This window comes from Mesoplodon bidens (assembly GCF_964165515.1).
Source record: "Mesoplodon bidens genome assembly, chromosome: 2".
In the NCBI taxonomy this organism is placed as follows: Eukaryota; Metazoa; Chordata; class Mammalia; order Artiodactyla; family Ziphiidae; genus Mesoplodon; species Mesoplodon bidens.
This window is the reverse complement of record NC_138177.1, coordinates 95,550,040-95,566,308: the sequence shown is the minus strand read 5'-3', so window position 1 is coordinate 95,566,308 and position 16,269 is coordinate 95,550,040.

Below are 16,269 nucleotides of genomic sequence, written 5' to 3'. Positions count from 1 at the left end.
CCTTCATTGTACCTGCTTTGGAAATATCCTCCTATAATACTAGAAACGTTCCTTGCTCTAAAATCCACTTTGTATGATGTTAAAATAGGCACATTACCTTTTTTGGTTACTGTTTTCATGACTTGACATTCTTGATCCTTTTATTCTCAGGACACTTTACAATAAACAATTATAATTAATTTACAACCAGGTATCATATACTTTTTCTTCCTCCTACTTTACTTTTATGTCACCATTTTTAGTATAGTCTTTCCCACTGATTGTTTGCATTTTTTTTTACTATTTTTCATAGATATGTGAATATTTTTTTATCTATGTGTCAACCAGCCTGTACTATGTCAAACTGTCTGCATTTTTATTGCCTTATTGTGATTTCTGATATCAGAGGGAAATAATTGACATTTTTATAATACTGAATTTTCCCATCCACAAATATAATGTAGTTTTCCATTTATGTATCTAACCTTTATTTTATATTACTGAATATTTTAAAATTTTTTCTATGAAGTCTAATTTTAGTTTTATTAGTTAGTTTTTATTTTAGTTTTATTAGTTTTATTCTTATGTATTTCATAATTTTTGTGCCATTATAAATTCTGTCCCTTTCATTTATATAGTTTATTTATTTGTTGCTCTTGTAAAATTTGTTATTGGTTTTAGCATATTAATTCCATATCTTGTAAACTTTATAAAATTTCTTGTAATTTCATAGAATTTATCCATACTTTTTCTTGGATTTTTCTATGTAAAAATGGCAATGGTTTATTTTATTGTTTCATTTACTATGCATTTAATTTTTTTTCTTTTCTTAAGTACTATCTAGAACTTACATTACAATGCTAAATAGGAATGCCACAGTGGGCATCTTTGCTTGTTCTTGACATTAAGTTGTATACATTGTTCTAATATTTCACAGCCTCTTTGGTAGATATATTTTACCCAGTTAAGAAAGCTTCCATTTTTGTCCTATATAAAAATGATCTCTTTTTTCATATTTTGAAGGGCTGTGCAATTTCATTCAATTATAATTTTGCATCTATTAATGTAATGTGGGTTTATTTCTTCTAATTTATCTGTCCCAGTGAGTAGATCTCCAATGTTAAGCCATACTTGAATTATTGAGATAAATTCTAGGTCATAATACAAATCTTTTTGTTAGATTTTATTTGCTTATTATTGTTATTATTTAGATATATAGCATCCAAGTTAATGTTGAGATTAGCCTTTAATTTTTCTTTTCTTCACAATCTCTATGACTTATGATTTTGCTGTCAAATTAGTTGATGTCTCTTTATACTCTTTGCTTACAGTATGAACAAATTATGTTTATTTCTGATGATAAACTCTTTTGCTTTCTTTTTTCTTGTTTTTAAGAGCTCTAATTCTCCCCAAACTAATAATAATCACTATTTTACTCTTATACAGTCTGTTCTAACTTGTAATTTCTTACTTGTTTGTCAATTTATTTGCCCAATCTTTATTTCTGGGAAGTAAGATACTATGACTGACAAATTTTATAAAGAATCATATGAGTTTGCATGAGAAGTGGGAGCAGCTCTCCCCCAAAATAGGGCATATGTGCCAGAAGAATGAATAAGGAGGACTAAGTGAGCCAAATAGTTGTTATTCCTTACAAATGCACAGGTTAGCTTCATTAACAGTTGCACAGCACAACCTCAAAAATAGGCTGTGATAAATTTACCATCAATTTGCACTCATGTTAACTTCATCTTCTACCTAGTATTTTCCTCCATGTCTTCTATTTTAGAATATAAATTGTCCTGAAATTTTCTCTCCTTTTACCTATTTTAAATTAATAATCCCCCCAAAGCAACATTAATTAAAAAAAAGAAAAAGAAAAAAGAAAGACTGACTCATAGCTTTTGCCAAAGCCAGGGGGGAACTTAGAGTTATAAAATAGTGAGATAGAAGGAAATTTTGCTTATTTAATGAATACTTTTCCACTGAGTTTTATCTACCTATCACTTGTCTGTTAGGCTAAACCATTGGCTATTCCTACCTACATAAAAGTATTCAGAATATCCTTGATGTATTCTTCTAGAGAATTATTTTTTCTTGAATGATTGTAAGAAATTTATATAGAGATGTTGAACAGTAAACACAAAAGTGGATGTTTAAAAGCTTTCCCAACTTAATCCAAATCCTAATTTGACCTCTCACCTTAAGGAGAATAATGGAAATAGAGGGACAACAGTATTCATTTTTCTGGTTTTTAATTTTTTTTTCAAATTTTACTTCAAAACATTTTTCATTTTCATTTTTCAAATTCCAAAGTTGCATTTGAAAACAAATTTCTTTTTCAATTTTTATTTAAAGAATTATTAAAATATATTAAGTGATGCAAATATATATAATACAACTTAAATAACCATTTATTCATAATATAAAATCACCTAGATGCAAACAGGTTGCTAAATTAAGAGAACTAAAATCTGTTAGATTCTCCAAGATTTCAATTATTAAATTGGATTAATCAATCTGAACTCTATAAAGACTTTAATCTGTTAGCACTACAACTATGAAATAAGACCCAATTCATAGATCTGGTTTGAACTCTCTATAAAAAAGTCTTCTTTTTGCCATGAGGTTGTTAAGTCATGGAATATAAACTGGTATCTCTGCAGATCATCTGGTAGATAGGCCAACAAATGAAGCCTAAGCTGAGAATGAAAGAGAGCAAATCAGAGAAATTGAACAAAAGATAGAATTAAAATAAAGGTAAAAAAAAGAGACTCAGAGGATCATTCCTGACTATGCAAATAGAACATGATGGGACAATTCACTGATGTGGTAAAGAGCTGAGAAATCATTCACAGTGGAGCTCTATGGTGATAAGAATTCAAGTTTTTATTTATTTATTTATTTATTTTTACACTATGCTTTTATAAAGTTCACATATTTTTAGGCTAAGGTACATGGGGGCTCAGAACAAGGCTTACCAAAATGCAACACTTTTGTATGAGGATTATTTTGAACTAAAGGCAACTGAGACCCTGCAGTTTCAACAGAAAATACTGCCCCTCCCTTAACTGCCTAGAAGAGCTTAAACTGGGAATTTTTCCCAGAAAAGAGTTATTACCAGAGATAAATTTTATCTAAGTGGCTCCATCTGTATGGCAGGACAAACATCTAATTACTAAACACCTGCTCTTTTTTTTTTTTTAAACATCCTGTGAATGACCCTCCTGTCCTTGGAAGCCCCAGGCTTCTATCCCATTCCTTAGCTCAGGATGACATATACCTCATTTTACCGTTCTGTCCCAAGTATGTGGGATTCCTGTACATATAAAATTAAATTTGATTTTCTCCTGTTAATCTGTCTCACATGAATTTAATTCTTAGATGAGCCAGAAGAACCTAGAATGGTAGAGGAAAGTTTTCTTCCTCCACAACAGTTATTTTTAAAATATGAAAAAAATTGGTCTTACAGAATTGCTTAAAGGAAGCTTTTATGTATCACATGTGAAACATGATAGCATTTGAGGAAATAAAGAATGGCAATCATTTTAATAATAATAATAATAATAATAAACTTTAGGATTAAACCAGTGGTGAGTTATTAATAAGAATTAGACATTTCTGATACTGTGAGTGCATAACTTCTCTGTAGCTCTTGTTGAGAATGAAAAATAATATTCCCTCTACCCTTCTAGGCTCTTGACTGAGACACTCTCTTAAAAAAAGACAGAATAAAAGGAGAGAAACAAACAAAAGTTTAATAACATGTATTCCTCCTGTGTGATGGTAGAGTCCCAGGAAAGCTGAGTAACTCCTTAAAATAGCCTGAGCCATCACCTTAAATACCACTGATGCTGAAAACTTGGCCTCTGTGCACCAGTACTGAATCAAAACTTGGAGACAGAGTTTTAGATGAAGTAGAAAAGAATAGATTTATTGCTTTGCCAGGCAAAGGGGGACACAGCAGGCTTATGCCCCTCAAAATTGTGTGTCCCAACTTGGAGGGATTTGGTGAGGAGTTTTATAGCAATGGTTCAAGGGTGGGGTTGCTGATAAGGATCAGGATGTGTGCAGGGCCTGCATAGCTTTAATATGGACTCAGGGGGTCTCTTGAAGAACTTCTCCTGTTCATTTAATCTGGAATGAAGAATGCTAACATCTTCCGTTTGTTGAGGGTTTTAGTTCTGTATAGAGCTCAAAGATATTATTATGTGTATCCCTTGAGGCAGAACCAGAACCCTGCCCCAAGGCTGCACTATTGTTTCTTGGCTGCTCCTCCCTTGTCTCTGCATCCCCTCCCTTCCCTGATTAACAAGTGTTTGATTCTACCCTTTGGAACACAGGGAAGGTCATGGAGGCTGGAGCCTATTCCCTACAAACAAGAAACTGGTGACACAGTAAAGCTTCCAGGCCCAGGAGCCCCATAGGGTCCTGCTCGGTTTCACTATCACAAGCTAAAGATAAAAGAAGGTGTTGTAGGCAGTTGGGAGGCCAGTAAAGGGTTTACCAGGAAAAGCACAGTAAGCAAGGATATTGTTGTTATGAAGATATGTCTCTGACTTCTCCAGTGATCAGAGTTTCTAGAGGAGTGAGTCTTCCTTCACTTCTTGGTACAGAGAGGGAGAGAGACCCTTGTGAATGGAGATTTCCTTTATAAATGTAAATGTCTCTTTCAAAAGGGTAACTTATACTCAGTTTTCAGAGCTTTTCCTTTGTCTGCTGTTTCTTAAAAACAATCAGCCTAAAATAATCCTTATGCAAAGGGGCATCTTCTGAGGTGGCAAATTCTGCTTCCCTTTACTCTTAATGCCACATACCGGTTCTTTTGTATATTTTTGGTTAAATCTTGTTCTCATAACCTTCAACAGATAAAAATCACACTTCACTACTTTTCTCCAGTTTTCCATTTAGTTCTCTGCCTGACATTTTTAGGCTATGCCCTACTTGTGTCATAGAGAAAAGAAAGATTTTCAAGAATAAACTTCAGTTTTTAACTTTTCAACCTGATAGCCTTCTGTTTCTTTCCACCATTCTCAAGCAATTGTTCTTAACCTTCTGATAAAAATGATATTTTTCTATCGTTATTAATGACCTCAAGCACTCTGATTATCTTCTAAAATATTATTTCTACATCTTTTAGTTCCACTATTTCCTGTTTTCCAGAAGCTAAAACCTTTCTTCACCATTTTTGAAAAACTCTCCTTCAACTATGTATCAAAGGAGGTTGGGGAGTGAGGTGCAGAGAATAATCAAAAGAGCATGGGCTTTGAATCCAGATACACCAAGGATTAAGTTGCAGCTCTATCCCATTCTTATATTGGAACATCATAAAAGTACCTAAACTTACTGATCCTTAGCTTATCAATTTACAAAGTGGGTTAACATCTAACCTTGTGTTTTTGTATGGATTGAAATCCTCTACATGAAAATCCTAGTACCTAGTATTGCAAATCTGCTCAGTAAATGAAAAGTTGTATTATCTATATATTAAATTTATAGCCTCATCGGTACTATTAAAAGAAAGAACAGGCCCAAAAGTGAAATCACTTGTGCTAAGACCCATGTCAGAAAACCAAGACTTAACATCTAACCTAATTGAAGTTTTGGCCCCTCTCAGTAATGTAATCTTAACCAGTCAGTCTGGAGTTTCCTGGTCAGCACTGGTTGAGGTAATCCATCTGATAGGCTCCTTTCATCCCCTAAAGAAAGATGAGGTAATATGTTCTTTCCTTGTCCCTGCCTAATTTGGCCTATGAAAGCCTTCCATTTGTACAGCTGCTCAGGATTCTTTCTACTTGCTAAATGGGATGTGGGGCAATTCATGGATCATTTAATGAAATCAGTTAGATTTTCAAATTTACTCAGTTGAATTTTGTTTTTTTAAGAGTACAATCTTTTCTTCTCTCCTTCCTGGGCAGAGACCTTCTGGTTCTACTCTTCTTCTGGTAGCAGAGTGCAGGCTATGACTCAGAACAAAATAAGGCTTACTTCCTGTCCCTCCCCCTCTATCTTTTGCTTCTATGGCTTCCCAATCATTGTTTGGGCTTTGGGTCCTGGCATTAGGCTATTTTCCTAACCCTCTGTCATAAATTTGTCAAATTAATGATTGTTAGGTGAAACACAGCATTCTGGATGGTTCAACAACAGCCCAAAACAGAAACTGAAATAGAGAAGTTTACTACTTACTGGTCCTGGAGGAAGTACCCACATATCTCAAGGAGGCACATGCCTTTATTAAGGTCTGTGGGTGCAGTGCTTTGGGGTTCCTGAGCTAAGGTCACACTGGCCAACTCAAACCCTAAAAGCAGGGTTTTGATAAGTCCCACAGGGGTCTTATCTAAGTACGCATAACAGGAAGGCACTGGGAGGCAGGAGAGGCTGTCAATCACAAAGGGTATTGGGTAAGTCCCAGGAACTTACATTTACTTGTGACTCTGCAGGCTGCTATCTAGGGTACATGCTTGCATGAAGGGCTAGTGTCAGGTTAAGGTCACTGCAGCCCGCTTGACCAAATAAAATGGATACAGAGGCAGTAATACCACAGAGTATCTTAGCTATTCTCACAACACCCTCCTTCAGTTTGTCTTTCACTTCTGTAATAGAAAGGTCTAGGAATGGCATTGTTTTTGTGCTTGTGGCTGACCTAAGATGGTTATGAAGGAGAACATAATATACTACTTCAAAATATACCTCTTTGGCATAAGAATTATTTTAGGCTGATTCTTTTTTTTAATAAATTTATTTATTTATTTATTTATTTATTTTTGGCTGTGTTGGGTCTTCGTTTCTGCGCGAGGGCCCTCTCCAGCTGTGGCGAGCGGGCCAGTCCTCATCGTGGTGCACGGGCCTCCCACCAACGCAGCCCCTCCCATTGTGGAGCACAGGCCTCAGACGTGCAGGCTCAGTAGTTGTGGCTCACGGTCCCAGCCGCTCTGCGGCATGTGGGATCCTCCCAGGCCAGGGCTCAAACCTGTGTCCCCTGCATTGGTAGGCAGATTCTCAACCACTGCGCCACCAGGGAAGCCCTAAGCTGATTACTTTAAGAAACAGCAGACATAGGAAAAGCTCTAAAAACTGAGTGGAAGTTACCCTTTTGTAAGGGACATTCACATTTATAGGGGAAATCTCCATTTGTAAGGGTGTCTCCCTCTCTGTACCAAAGAGAGAAGGGTGACTCTAATCTCTAGAAATTTATCAAGGGAGAAGGCAGTGACTTAAATCTGCATAACAACCATATCCTTGTTCATTGTGCTTTTCCTGGTAATCCCCCTAATTGGCCCTTCTTCCCCCAAATCTTCTTTTATCTTTAGCTCGAGATGGTATTTAAGGTGATGGCTTGGGCCATTTTAGGGAGTTACTCAGCTTTCCTGGGTCTCTCCTATGCAATAAGGAAGTATAGATGTTACTAAATTCTGTTTTATTTTTCTCCTGTTAATCTGTCTTTTATTATAGGGGGGATCTCAGCCAAGAGCCTAGAAGGGAAGAGGAAAAATTACTTTCTCTCCCCAACAAAACCTTCTGTTATCTTGTATTAGACATTCTAATATTGCCCCACAGTCCCTTGAAGCTCAGTTTATTTTTTAAAAACTCTTTCCTCTCTCTTCTTCAAACTGGATAATTTTTATTGATCTAAATTCAAGTTCACTGACTCTTTTCCTGATTTTCCTCAACTACTGCATAGGAAGATAAGTTGAGCAGCATAATATATACCTTCTTTTTTAAGTGTTGACTAAATTGCTGATACCAAATATTTTCCTTGATATTTATTAATGGCTGTTGCTTTTTCAAAAAGTAGAATGTCTATATCCAAGATAAGGTTATCATTCTGGTATCATATGATCAAGCTGCTTTTTTTTTTTTTTTTTTGCTGCATACACTTGTTGACATACAATGTCAGCCTCTTGTTTGTTTGATTCCTTTTCTTTGTAACTTTTTTCTTCACTTTTTTATTGAATTGCTTCAGTATTTTTTCATATTTTCTAAAGCTACTTCAAAATTTTTTCAAAACTTTTGGGTGTTCATGAGTTAGAGACACATTTCTTTTATGTCATCGAGGAGACTAGATTATATACTGGGCTTACATAATTTTCAGGTAAGGAGAAAATCATGGCATTTATACTCTAGAACACTAGCTCAGTTTATGCATCATTCCCAGGTCTAAAGATAATCTGTAATTTTTGTGGTTTCCCTATTACCTTCCCCCTCAACCCATAATGTGCAATGGTAAATTATATGTTTGGCATAAACTTTCTAATCTCCTTGGTGTTTATCTCAACTTTTTTTTTAAGCTTGCTTTTAGGATCCTTCTCTCAGATGCTAATGTCTGTTAATCTTGTATATTGAAGAATAGTTCTGGTCCTTCTTCTGAGCTCCTGGGTGATAACTTCTAAATCCTTAGAATTTTCTGAGTGTCAGGAGAATGTTGTTTAGGGTGGGCTCTTCCACCACATCTGAGTTTAGGCTAATGAGATTGCTCAGGATGGAGGCTGGTCAGGCCAGAGAGACCAAATATGAGCCAGATGATATCAACCCAAACTCTTCCAGAGAGAGGAATGAACCTGGGAATTGAGTTAGCCACATGGCCAATGATTCAACCAGTCATAACAACAAAATAAAATCCAAATACAATTGAGACAGGAAGGGAGCAGTGTACAACCTTTAAAAGAATGACATAGCTGTTGAGGACACAGCATAAACTGGTTAGAACCAATTAAGTTCAAGATGGTGGACTACTGACTTCCAGTGGTATTTCAGCCTCATTATATGTTCATTATAATATATCAACATGCTATATGACACACCCACAGGTGCCATGACAGTTCCAGGGCTGACCATAAAAGGCCAAAAAAACTATAAAAACTGACAACCCTGTACCCTGGGGCCTCTTGCCTTCTGAGTTGGCCCACACTCTGTCTATGTAGTATCTATCTCCCTGAATAAACCTTCTTTCACTTTACTATGGCTCACTCTTGAATTCTTTCCTGCGTGAAGCCAAGAATCCATACTTGGCGGCCCGTCCCAGGGACTCACCTGAGACCTGGGATGTGACCATCCTCTCTGGCCCCAATTTCCTGCAACAAAATCTCTGGATGCTGAAGTTTGGGTGAACTTCCTGGTTAATGAAACGTCAGTGTGCTGGGAGCGTGACATATCCTCATGCCACAAGGAGAGGGTATGAAGCTGTCTGTTTCCAGACCCTCCCAGACCTTGCTCATGTGTGTTTTTAGTTGGATAGTTCTGATTTGTATCTTTTAAAATATACCTGTAATCATGAACATAGCACTTTGCTGGGTTCTGTGAGTTACTCTAGCAATTTATCAAACCTAAAGGGGTTGTGGGAACTCCTGAATTTGTTTCTGATTTGTCAGAAATGTGAGTAGCTTGAGGACCCTCAAACCTGTGGCTGGCATCTGAAGTAAGGACAGTCTGTTAGGGACTGTGTCCTTAATTTGTGAAGTTTGCACTAAATCCAGGTGGTTGGTATCAGAATTGCTTTGCACTATTGTAATCTGTTAGGCATTTTATTAATTATTAAATTTTTCTGAGAAGTTATATTGCTTAGTCCACATTCTACTCCTTATATATGTGAAAGTTTTATATTTTTCACCCACTAATTATTACTTATGAGAATTAAATGGAAAAAATATATGTACATAAGGCAGGTGCAATGTTTGGCATTGAACACACATTCAATGAATGGGGAGTATTTTTATTTTTATAAGTGATTAGCAAAATTAGGGCTTTCAAGATATCAATCCCCACCTCCTTTGAAAACATGGAAGACTGACAATATTGACAACAACATGGCAGATTATTTCACTCACCTATTTACAAAAGGTTGAGCTGATCCGAATTTAGGCTTTGAATTCATTGGAGTCTTACTTATACTCTAATCACTTGCACACATTATAAATTTAAATGAGAAATTATGTAAGTGTCAAGGTATTTCTTAGTTTGGTAAAGCTGATGATATTGAAATATATGTTATTCTCAAAAAAACTCTGAGTACAGGAAAAGAATGAGGAAAACAGAAATCACCATTAACATATACAGCAATGACTGCCATGAGGTAGATCTGATGGTTGCTAAAATTAGTGTGCAGAAATTTAAGCGGAAGCAGAATGCTTGCATGTTCATAAAGATCTCTCCCATTAGGCATATTACTAGATGCAAAATGGCACAGGAGATTAGATCCTGGAATAGAGACTGGTAGAAAAACTGGTGAAGTTTCAGTAAATTACATTATTTACTTAATATATTTTGCCAAAATTACTCTCCTAGTTTTCATCATTGTTCTATGATTATTTAACATGTTAACATGAGGGGAAGATGGATGAGGAGTATGTAAGAACTTTATATTACATTTTCAACATTGTATAATTGTAAAATTATCTCAACTATAAACATTTTTTTTAAAGCATAACTTATTACTGGTTGCCAGGGTCTTGTGCTAGGGGAAGAGGACTGACTCCAGAGGGAACAAGGGAAATTTTGGGAGTGATGAGACTGGTATATATAAACCAATTGTGATTTGGTTGCAGGACTACATTCATTTTTTAAATCCAACACAGCTATTTAGGTTGAATTTTTGTATGTAAATTATAACAATAAAAATATAATAGTTTGCTAGTATATTATACATTAAAAGATACTACTAGATTTTTAAAATGTTACTACAATATATTTGTAGTTTGCAATAACTTATTCTATTTCTAGATTGTTTAACTTGTTGAAGTGCTATTTTAATCTATTCAATATAACAATTCTTCTATAAATATATAGTATAAATATACACTGAGCTAATACATTACAGGTTAATTAAATACAGATTTGAGCAAATGTCAACAAAGGCCCTATTTTTTCACATTCTGTGCCAGGAGAGTGTCTAAGACCCTCAAATTAATTTTATTTATTTAATTCTAATATCATAATAATAAAAATAGCTTTCATTTATAGCATTCTCACTATGAATCAGACATTGCACTTAACCAGTTGATATGGAATATGTTATTTAAATGTCAGAACAATTATCAGAGATAGATATTATCATTGCTTCTAATTTAGAGATTAGCAAACTAAAGTTTACAGAAATTGAGTAAATTAACAGATGCACCCAACTAGTTTGTGCTGGAGCCGAGATCCAAACCAGAGTCTAAGACTTCACTCCTAGGCAGTATTACAATGGTCAAGCTATGGGTTACCTTTTGTACTGTAGTTTAAAATATGTGATAATTTTTGGTTCTTTTTTTATCAGGCTTGCTTACACAGTAGTCTTAACCCCACATAGCACAATATTTCAAAGTATTTTCTAAAAGAATAGGACAAAAAATCTTTCCTCTTTTTTTTTCTGTTAAGTATCTATTAAATCTAAAAACTACAACTGAAGAGAGAAGCAATCAATTAAATTTTAATTTATCTTGTTTTCTAGCAAACTAATCTAATCACAAAACCACATCTGGCTTATTAAACCAATTATCATTTGATTAGAAAATAACATTTGGGATTAAGGGAGACATCAGGATGTAAGCAGCATGTTCAAATAGCCACAAGATTTGAGCTTTTTATTTTCTTATAATCCTGTCTTCAATAATGTCTGACCTCATATATAACATTTATGTCTCAGTCTTTATATAAAGAAATATATTTAACTAACACTGGGGAAAGGGATAAATTTATGTGGAAAAATATTTGTGGTTAAAATCACAACTTTTGAGGGTTTCAAAACCAAGACTTAAAAAAATTAACCAAACTCATCATGTTAACAAATTCAAGTGTATTCAATGCCTTATTTTAACTTTCCCATTTAGCAAAACTTTTCTCCATCCTTTTGTTAAATCTATTTTTTTAAATCCATTTAGGCATTTTGAGTGCTGCTTTATTTAATGCTTATCTAGCATTTATTGAATGCTAGAAATCTTTAAGACTACTGTAAAGCCCAGACTGTTTCCAAATATCTTAAGATAATAAGGGATTATCTATGCAAACACATATTTATTTAGTACTTAGAAACAAATAACATCCATAAATTATATTAGATTAAATAAAACTTCAAGTATTGATATTCTTCACTTAAGGAGTATGAGGTAAATTAGAACAGTTAGACCCATTTCTAAATATTATTTGAGGCATGTTTTTACTCAAGCATTATTTTTGTTACTATGCAAATAAGTAATGTTCAATAATGTATTTTATTATATTATAGATGCTCACCATTTATTTTGATCAATATATGCTGTTCTACTCTGCATATGTATATGAAAATAATGTATCTATTACAATGTAATAAGTATAATGTGTTAGTTAAGAACTCCAGTTTTAGCTATTTTTACCCTCAATTATAACTTTATTTTTCTATTTTTCAGCTAAGATTCCATGGTTCAGATCTATAATCACTCACTTGCAAAAACCTTGACCCTATTATCCCTTTGTCTGCCACACTCATCTAACAAAATTCCAACTCAAGTTATACCCAATTATCTGCCTATTTCACGCCTACACTTAAAGCAGCTGATTGAGGCTGGAGCGAATCTCTTTAACTGATGAACTTGTCTCATGCTTCATGGTGAAAATGGACAATCAAATATTCCTGCTGGGATGAAAGGCTAACCTGTCCACTGTACACTAATTCCAGTCCGCTTTTATTTTCTCTAGAATGCTGGTTAAACAGGTATCTCTGTTCTTCAGTGTATCCAATGCTCTGTTTCACCTTGCCCATTTAGCACTATTTTTCTATGTCCCTTTTGTTAAATTAAATAGTCAGTTCTCTCAAGAACATCTAATTTCTTAATTCACACTTTTTTGATCCTTTTGTAGACCTTTTCCAAACCTTTTCTTCCAATACTTCTGTGTCATTGTGCAGTAGTGTTTCTTGTAAAAAAATATGTTCATTAGTTTCCTTTTCAAAAAATCTAGCTTGATGATATTTCCCTTTCATTAACTTGTTAATCTATCTATATTTAATGTAATTTCTGATGGATTAAGTTGAAATGGATCACCTTAAACCTTTTTCTATTTGTTTCATCTGTTCTTTGACCTTTTATTCTTTTAATTCTCCTTTATTATAATTTTATTTATATGATTTTTATTCTACTTTTAGCGGTAATCATAGACTTACTGCCATCTATCTCAATTTGACTACTTACTAACCAATGCTAGAAACTATTACTTAATCCAACTTAAGTAATTCCCCCACTCTTTGCATTATTAGTGTCATAAATTATACTGATATATATTAATAAACCTCACAGGACACTATTAACTATTAAGGATTTTAATTTCATAATTGAAAAACTTGAAAAACAGGTAGCAAGATACGTCTATTCTGAATCTTAGAATTCAAACCCAATTTTCTGGATGCAGAGTAATCTAATAAATCCCTGTGTTAAAGTGTTCTCGGGATTTGTTTTAATCAGGCATGATGAGATATACAGACATAGAAATCACGGTTATAAAGGAAGAAGTTTTTATTTTTATTTATTTATTTATTTATTTATGCGGTACGCGGGCCTCTCACTGCTGTGGCCTCTCCCGTTGCAGAGCACAGGCTCCGGACACACAGGCTCAGCGGCCATGGCTCACGGGCCCAGCCGCTCCATGGCATGTGGGATCTTCCCGGACTGGAAGGAGTTTTTACTCACAGTTCCTTAGAGACAGGCGGTATGGCAGACCATACAGGGCCACTTGAGGAAGTACTAGGGTTGGTCACAATGCACAGGAAGTAAGGGGAAAATGTGGATCTTTATGGTGGTTTCCTTGGAAAGAGTGGGCAAAGCAGTTTAGTAGGCTAAGCAGGTTTAGGATTGGTTAGTTTAAGTAATTTCAGCAGGCTCTGTAGTATAGGGCCTGTCCTGAGTTGTCTGGTCTCTGTGCTTGGGTGATTAGGGCAGAGAATATTGTCAGGGAGTGTAGAACCTTATGAGAGCCCAATAAAGGGGGTAGATGGGGAATATGGGCTCTGGATTGCTTGGTTTGCATAAAAAGGCACACTTAGGGGAGTAATTTGCTAGCTCTGGAAGGGGCAGTCTCTCTTGGGTCAGCAAGACCCCCAAGAAGTCAAACATAAAGTACAGAAAATAAAAAGAAACCCAGCAATACGTAATTAATACAACCATTTGTACCATGCATAATACTTTGTTCCTTTTAACAGATAGGTCTAATTATCTTTAAACCAAAGTAAGTAATACACACTGCTCTGTGTAAAGTTTCAAAATATAATACTAATGAAGGTCTTAAATCACAATTCTGTGGTTGGTAACTTTAACACAATTCTTAAATAAATTCTTAAATTTAAAAGAATTTAACACAATTCTTAATTCTTAAATCACAATTCTGTGGTTGGGAAATTTAACCAAGCACTTTTAACCAAGACTCTTGAGCCTCTTGCTTTTGATGTTATATGAAAAAAGACCAGAAAAGACATGTGAATTCACTTCTCAATGAACAGTGATTAAAAATTATTAAGTGGGACATATTCTTTCTCCAGTGCTTTTTTATTATACTTTATGCAGAAGCATAAGGACAGGATGTTGCCGGGGGAATGGGGGAACCAGACAAAGTCTTAACCTCTTTCCCTAAAGTCACTGGAGCTATTTTTAATAAACTCAGTTTATTCTCTACCCTAATTCTATGCATTTAAACTTTCTTGACAGTAGGAGAGACCCAAGGAAGCCTCCCAGTGCTCCATTGGTTAAGAAGCTAGATCAGTGCTTCTGCCTTCCTTGTAGAGCCGTTTCTTGCTCAGTCATCTGCAAATGTGGCATCATTCTGTATCACCCAGGGTACTGGCAGAAACAGTATTCTTAGCTGTGGAGTAAGTTGCCTCCAGAACACAAAGAGGTCTACTAGGATTGTGCTTCCTTCTTCATAATAGGGGCTGTAGGAAGTAATAATTACCTTTTATTTCAGATTGGGATTTACTGACACACTCCTGACAACTGAACCTCTGGAAACATTACTGATGTGCAAAGTCTTTGAGTCTTATAGGATTTATTGCCCACCCTCTGGTGTGCATCTTGCTTTCCATGACCTCTAGCATACTAGGCACTCTTGCTTGCCCTCCTGGGACATCATGCTATCATTAATATATTGGATCAATGTGATGTTCTAAAGTATGACTAGATGGTTCAGATCTCTTTGTACATTATTTTGGTAGAGGATAGGAGACAGTGGGCAAGCAAGAAGAGGCAGGTACTCTGCAGGCTTTCTTAATTGACTCTAGCAATAATACAGTATCTGACAGGGTGGAAGATAAAGCTTCTATTTAGTTGACTTGTGATAGTCCATAGTCATTCTCCAAGATCTATTCAGTTTCTGCAGGGACAAACTAGTGAATTAAATGGATTCAGCTCCCCAGAAATAAAAAATTATTCTGCATTTACCATCCTGGCCAGGAGTGGAGGGTTGGTAGTTTCACATGTTTAAAGGAGGTAGATACCACTATAGGCCAAGGACTCTATGCAAGGGTTACTCCATTAGCCAATTATGTGACTACAATTGTATACTCAGACAACAGGGAAATAATAACAAGGTAGTTCTATGGAGTCACTGGACTCAGTACAAGAAGAATTTTAGACACAAATTCATTTATACCCTTGTCTCCATCTGTTGCAACTATAAAATGAAGGACTATGATGATTCAAGTATCCATGTATGAATGCCAACTCAGAACTTGTGTTCAAAATGCTTGAGTATTCTTCTTTCTCATACAAATGTATATATTTTAGTTCATCAACTTTTCCCTAATTTTACCATAATTGTAAAGGTCTTTCACATCTTTCCCATCCCAATGGAAGTAGATATCTAGTTTTTTAACATTGGTTTAGCTAAAAATTAGTCAAACAAAACATCTTTGCATACTAAAGGTTACCAGTTGGTGTCAACTATCTTAGCATTCATTTATTTTCACACAATTTATTGCCTCTAAATTGTCTATGCCTTTCTTTTGCTCCCGATTTTTCCATGCATTTTTTGCTGATAAAACTTCCATAGCTGAATTATGCTCTTTCAAATGTGTATGCTCTGAAAGATTCTGCCCCAGTTTATATTAGTGCAGTTTAGAGTAAAGTATAATTGAAGTTTACCTATTTCATTTGATAGTTGTATATTTTAAAAGGTGTACACTTGCCTAAATTAATTAGACATTTTCCTAGTTTTCCTTGCCTCCTTTTCACTGTTCCATCTCCAGTTCCTTATCTAGTTTGCTAAGGAAAAATACACACAAAATGATCTCTACAGCTCATGAAATCATTCATTCCCCAAGAAGCTATTGATCATCCATACGGTTTGTTAGCT